Genomic DNA, 7,299 nt, shown 5'->3' with positions numbered 1-7,299 from the left:
TAGTTCTCCAGAAGGGAAAAAGAAAATACACAGGACACTTTAAAGTTTAATCCACATTTTTTCTCCTTTTCTTTTTTCTCCTAATTACATGTAAAAACATTTTCCAACATTTTTCAAAGACTGAGTCTTGAATTTTCTCTCCCTCCCCGTCCCAACCTCCCTTTGAGATGGTAAGCAATCTCACTTGGATTTTACATGTACAATCCTATAAAATATTTTTGTGCATAGACACTCACATAGAAAAATAAAATAAAATAAATTAGGAAAATGAAAAAAGTTTGCTTTGGTCTGGATTCAGATTCAGTTCTTTTCCTATGCAAGTAGATGACATTTATCATGAGTCCTTTGAGATAGTTTTGAATCACTGTATTGCAGAGAATAGCTGTTATTCACAGTTGTTTATTGTAAAGTATTCTTGTCACAGTAGGATGTCCTGGTTCTGTTTATTTTCCCTCTGCTTCACTTCCGGTTAAGTCTTTCTAGGTTTTTCTAAGCTCCTCCTGCTTATCATTTCTTATACCACAATAGTATTCTATTATGATTATATTCTATAACTTACTCAGCCATTCCCCAATTGATGGGTATCCCCTCACTTTCCAAATCTTTGCCCGGTTAAAAAGATCTGCTTTAAATATTTTGCATATGCAGATCCTTTCCCCTTTTGTTTTCTTATCTCCTTGGGATATAAATCTAGTAATAGCATTACTGGGTCAAAGGGTATATATATTGTTTTACAGCCCTTTGGACATAGATCCAAATTGCTTTCCTGAATGATTGAATCTTTTCTCAACTCTTTCAACAATGCATTTCATTTCCAACACTCCCACATCTGCAAGTTTTGTCATTTTCTTTTTCTGTCATAATAGCCAATCTGAATGGCGTGGTACCTCAAAGTTGTTTTCATTTACATTTCTCTAAATAATAGTGTTTTAGAGAACTTGTTGCATGACTATAGGGGGCTTTCATTAGTTTGTCTGAGAACTGTGGTCAGTTTGGGAAAGACTTATATTCTTATATATTCAACTCATTTCTCTATGTATTTGAGAGATGAGGCCTTTATTAGTGAGACTTATAAAATAAACTTTTGCACCATTATGATTACTGTGTATTACTTTCCATTCTGTTTACCCTTTTTTAGTTTCTGATTACCACATCCCTCAATTTACCCTTTTTTTCTATCAACCCCACTTCCCTTTCTTTTCCCCTTCCCCTCCTATTTTCCTATGGCGTAAAATAGCTTTCTATACCCAATTAACTGTGTATGTCTTCCCTCACTGAACCAATTCTGATGAGCAGTTGTTTGACCCCCTCCCCCTTACCCTTTGTGGTTGAGAGTTCTAGAAGCCTTGGCTACTGCTTCAGCTGTGCCCTGGATCTTTTGCCTCAGTGGGGCCTGCCTTGGAGCACTATATTTCACCTCCACCCTGGTGCACTACATCCCTCTTGCAGTTCTTCTAAGTTGCTTTGGGCTGAAAAATTACTTCCCCTTGGTTTGTGTGTGTGTGTGTGTGTGTGTGTGTGTGTTATGCTGCTTCAGAATTCATTTTGAGGTGTAATATTATTGCTTTTCAAAGAGTAATTTGGTAGAAATCAGATAGGTCCACATACCTTCTCCACCATCTTGGCTCTTCTCCAGCTCGTTTTACCTTAATCTGCATTATTAACACTTTCCTTCATCATTTTTGTCTAGAGACAATGCATAAATCAATCCCTGATGTATAGCACTTCCAATTTTCTAGATATAAATTATCTCTCTGAAGATTTAACATTCTTCTCAAGTGGGCTCCAGCACACCCAATGGATTAGTGCTCTACAAAACCACAAAATGTGGGGGTGGGAGTGGAGGAATATGTAGATGGCACAACAGAAGTAGGAATACAGCCACAGTAAGAACTTTCTTAGACTACAGAGCTTATATTTTTTTCTTGTCACCAAATAAGTAGCTTCCTTTTGCCTCTAGGAGCAAATGCAAAATAAATTCTAATGAAAAAGTTCAGTATTAATACCTCTTAGATGACAGGTGTCAAATTCCCATCTGCAATGCAAAACTTTCAAGTATGGACTAATCATATCAAATTGTAACTAGGAAATGTTTAACAAATAAATAAAAATACATTGCATCAGAGATAATGTTAATGTGTGGTTTTCTACATTAATATAAAGCAGCATTATGTAATTTTGATACCTTTGTCTGACTACTGGAGATTATCACTGATTACAGCCCAGTCAGAACTTTGATGGATGGAATAGTTTCCTTGGTCTATAATAAAAATATCTGTACTTCATACCTATGGACAATGTTTTTCTTTGTGACACATGATCTCTTTGAAAAAAAACACTTAATTAAGTTATGCCTGATAATGTTTATGGTACTATTTGAAAAAATGAGGGGGTTGTTGGGCATGGGGGGAGGAGAAAAAGAGCAGAGGAAGAGAAGGGAAGGGACAAGCATTCATTAAGCACCTACTATGAGACAGCTTTTACAAATCTATTTAGATCTTCCAGATGTTCCTGCTAGATGATAAAGTTGATCAAGTGTGAGACTTGGCTTTAGGAAGAACTGAATTATTTAATAGCAAGCCCTCATCTGTAAAATGGGAGGATGTACTTCAAAGGATTGTTGAGGAACAAAAGAGAGAATTAAAATTCATATCTCAAGTAAAATAACATATGTAAAGTGTTTTTGCAAACTTTAAGCCACTATGCAAATGCTAGTTATGTTGATTACATATATCAGTTTTATCACTGAGCCTTATGACTAGTCAAACAAGATTGAACTAGTGAAGTAGTTTACCTCAGAAAGTGAGTCCAGACACCTAGAAGTTTAAATTAGTGGAACCAATATATTTATTTATCAATTGTACCTAACTGGCCAGGGCAGTTGCCTAGTGAAGGCTGCACCTGACTGAAATTACAATGCAGTTTTTATAGGGTGCAGATACAAAACAAATGTTCCTAAATGAGACATAACCTTGAAGAAATAAGTGAACTTTATCGTCTGGAAGCTATTTTAGTTAGTAGCATAGGGTCTGAGACTTTCCATTGTGTATCTTATCCTGGACTATTGGGCAGTAAAGGGCGTTACTTTCCTATGGATCCTGACTGTGTTGTTTTGAGCTGACTTTCACAGGAAAGCTGATTTCTGATTTCTACTTTTCCCCAGGGAAAAACAGGTTTTCTGGACAATGACTTAGTTTACCTCACTTAAATCCCTGCTTTTCTTGTGTGTGTGAGTCAAACCCTTGACTCAAGTTTGGTGAGACCACATCCTGTATCATTGCAGAATGATTAGCATAGAAACAACAGGCTTCTCCCAATGCCACACAGGAGGTCTAGCCCCCTTCTATTTTGAAGTACCATCTCAGCCAGGGAGGATAATGATTGTTTTAAGAAATTGACAGAGGTTTCTAACTCACTGAGGTCTAGATCAATTTGAGAGTGAGAGTGGAAATTTTGACTGCCTTGAGCCAGGGCAGCAGGGCCTAGACCTGTAATACTTCCCACCCCCAGCCCTATGGTGCTGAACAAGACCAGGGAGGTCTTCGTTAATGTGTTTTCACTGTCCTGGGGAAAGGCAAAGTGCAACCAGGTACCCAGAAGGGCTTTCCACACCAGGCCTCTGGGAGATCAGCATGAGAGGCTGCAATAATGCTAAAACAGTGAGGGCAAGAAACGGAAGGCTGAGGTCTGCCTCAGAAGTCCCAAACAGGTGCCATTACCCTGCAAGTCCCCAAGGGCGAAGATAGACTCATGTCCCCTTTTACATTGGGTTTTGGCCTCAGTGTCTGTGATGAAGTCAACACACAGAGTGTGGGGAGGGTATTGTCCCGGAGGGGAGAGGGATTAGCTAGAGAGCATATCTAGAGGGGATCACTCTCCCTGGGCAACATCTCTCTGCAACTGCATTCAGGTGCCCAGGAGCAGGGACTGTGGGGATGGGAGCAGTCAGTTTGGGGCCAGCAATGATGTCTCTGTGAGGCCCAACAGACGAGGGTGGCAATTTCTTCACCACTGATCTCTTCTGGTGAAGTATAGCCAGAGATACCTGGGCCACCAAGCAAACTATGTTGGCTAGGTTTCTTGCTGGGGTTTTGGCATTCTTGAGGCCTGTGCTGAGGGCAAGGGGCAGGGGCCAGATCTGGGGGGCAGAGGGAGTGAGTGGGCAATTGTGAGCACAGGGCCAAGGGGAGAGGCAGGAGCAGAGCAGTAGCTGCACTGCCAATGCAGCCCCCTTCTGTTGTGAGGGAAGTCCCAAAATGCCCTTTCTCTGCTGCATGACCTCGGGGCTTATCTGGTACCATGGGGTGAGGGTGTCCTTTCCCAGGCTGTATGGTGCAATGCACCAAGCATGTTGCCCTGCTGATAAACAAGCATATAAATGAACTTTAACCAATATCAATTCCCCCTCAACCAGTAGCAGAGTCAAACCTTTGACTTGATGTCAGGTAAGGGTATATAATGGGAGCAAAGGAATTTTCCTGCCTATCGTTTGCCTGAAAAACTTTTACACTATGGGGGTACAAGGTCCTATGCTGTCCCCCCCTTTCTCCACATATTTAAGGGAGCAGGGGTGATAGTTTCAGTCTTCTGTAGCTTCTTCATAGCTAATAAGAGGCACAGAGTCCCTGGGAGGAGAAGGGAGGGCCTGTGGGCACAGGGTCTGCAGGGGTCTGTCCACAGGGAATGCCTGGGTCCTGAAGGCTGGGAGATCTGAAGGGCATGTCCGGTAATTGATTCCTGTGACTGGGCAGACAGGTCACAAGGAGGAGCATCAGTCTCTTAAGGCAGAAGTATAGAAAGCAGGACAGCACCAGATATAAACAGAGAAAATTAATACAATAGAAATTGATATTAAACATTAACATGTGGGTATCTTAGCCAACAGACACCATCTCCAGAAAACATCCTCTGACAGGAATCCATCCTTTTAGGAAATTTGATTCTGGAGTTGTTAGCAGAGTTGACATATGATGTTTCTCTTAAAGAATATTCTTTTGCAAAATTTACATAGCAGCTATAACCACCTGAGTAACAATATGTCAAAGATGAATTTCTTTACCCCAGATCCTAGAAATCCAGAAAGCTTTGGGATATTTTTCCAAACTCAAGAGCCAAACTTTAATTGTGGTAAATCGAGGGTGCACATACAAGCCATTTATCAATAACTCTACCTAGTTCTTAAAGTATGTTCCTTAACAATTTGATTACTTTCAATTATTAACCTCATAGGTTGTTTGGGGAAATGGAAACTTGTTTTTATTCAATTTGCATTATGTGCTCATTTTGGGAATTTGTCACTAAAGAGAAGGCAGACAAGGAAAACATTTCCTCACGTCCCAAGGGACTCAGAGTGAGGGGCTTCACATACAGGCCAAAGCTGTGACTGGCTCATGTCATCGTTGTCTCGCTCAAAGATTAGCAGCCTAGATGGTCAGAAAAGTTCCAACCAAGTTGAGCCCTAGAATTGCTTCTCTAACCATTGCAGGATGTTCTCTGTCTTTTGCATACTTAGGCACCATTGGATCCCAGAAGCCTTCCTTAAATATAAGCCTTACCCATTATAGCTCAGAGAAATTCTGCTTATCAGCAGTCCAGAAACAATTTTACATACCTTCTGTAAGGGGGGAAAAGGGTTTTATGAGGGGGTTCAATATATTAAAAGGTGGTCACCAGGGGAAATTTCCCCAATTAAGGAATAACCTCAAGTCAAAATTGACTTTTATGGAAGTTTATTTACAATTGAGAAGATAGAGAGGAAATAAGGAAATAAGAATCTAACTCAGTAAGTAAATTACTACAATCCTCTAATCCAGGTAGATCTAATTAACCCTCAGCCAAGACTCAGAGGGCCAGAAGCCTGGAGGTGAATGAAGTCTCTTTGAAAGGAAAGTTCCTTAAGAGAAGTTCAGGAAGATTCAGTCTTTAAACTCACCATGTGGACTTCCAAAGAAGATATTGAAAGCAGTCTCACCAAGATCTCAGCATTCTGCCAGCACTCCTCCATGGACCAGAAGAGCTAGAAGCCCCAGCCCAGCTGACTGAGGTCTCCTTTTAAAGGGGTCACTTATGCATCACTTCCTGTGCCTCCCTCCTAGTTTGCATGTGCAATCACAATAGGCGCTTCTCTCAGGACTGCCTAGGGGCAGTTGGTCAATTCTGATTTGTTACCCACTCTAGCACACTTGGGTTATGGACCTCCCAAAACTGAAGGTGTTCTCACCTTTGGCGATTAAATCTAAAGATGGGCAGTGTAGACTTAATCTAATTATCACAATCCCCCCTGTGATTATTTGGGAGACTAGTCTCTCCAATTGAGCAACTGACGTAATCATTTTGAACCCCTAAAATTTTTCTAACTACAATAGTTAGAGATAAGAGGTAGGTAGAAGAGATAGAAAGAGCAAAACCAATAGTAAACCAGATGAAAATTGTAACTCTATTGGCTCTCTAAATGTAGCAGGGGTATCAGGAACACCTCAAAACTTTAACTCAAACTTTGGGACCTTATCAGTGTCCAATTAGAAAAAGAAGTCTGAGGGGCAGCTAGATAGCTCAGTAGATTAAGAGCCAGGCCTAGAGATGGGAGGTCCTAGTTCAAATCTGACCTCAGACACTTCCCAGCTATGTGACCCTGGGCAAGTCACTTGACCCCCATTGCCTACTCTTACCACTCTTCTGCCTTGGAGCCAATACACAGTATTAACTCCAAGAAGGAAGGTAAGGGCTTTATGAAAAAAAAAGAAAAGAAATTAAAAAAAGAAAAAGAAAAAGAAGCCTGCTAATGCTTTGAAACCAGAAAATGGACTATTTGGAGAAAGATGCCTGCAGACTGTACCAATCCAGGTGGGATTGAGGAACCTTTATACCAATACTGAAGGGCTAATGTTTGGGTTTGGGGGTTGTAGCTTTTCTGACATATGTTAGAGGCCAGACTTCCCTGAGCTTCATCCCTAGTCAAACACCAAAGCTTAGCTATCATTATGGCTCACCCTCCTATCCCTGAGAAAGACACTTCCCTTGCACACACATTTGGTCCTTTTATAAGTATGGCAACTTTCTGTAGTCCTGGCTATTGAATTGGGTAATTGCACAATTACTTAAATCACTTTAATTGGGCCTTGATTCAAGGACTTGTTATAAGTTTATTTTCCTTACATTTTTGCACAAAAGACTTTGATATTTTACACTTCATTCACAAGTTATTTTTTCTCTTTTATTTGGATTTTTTTCTTCCTTCCTTCCTTCTTCCTTCTTCCTTCCTTCCTTCCTTCCTTCCTTCCTTCCTTCCTTCCTTCCTTC

This window comes from Gracilinanus agilis, chromosome 1 (genome assembly GCF_016433145.1).
Source record: "Gracilinanus agilis isolate LMUSP501 chromosome 1, AgileGrace, whole genome shotgun sequence".
Classification (NCBI taxonomy): domain Eukaryota; kingdom Metazoa; phylum Chordata; class Mammalia; order Didelphimorphia; family Didelphidae; genus Gracilinanus; species Gracilinanus agilis.
Note: the sequence above shows the minus strand (reverse complement) of the source record.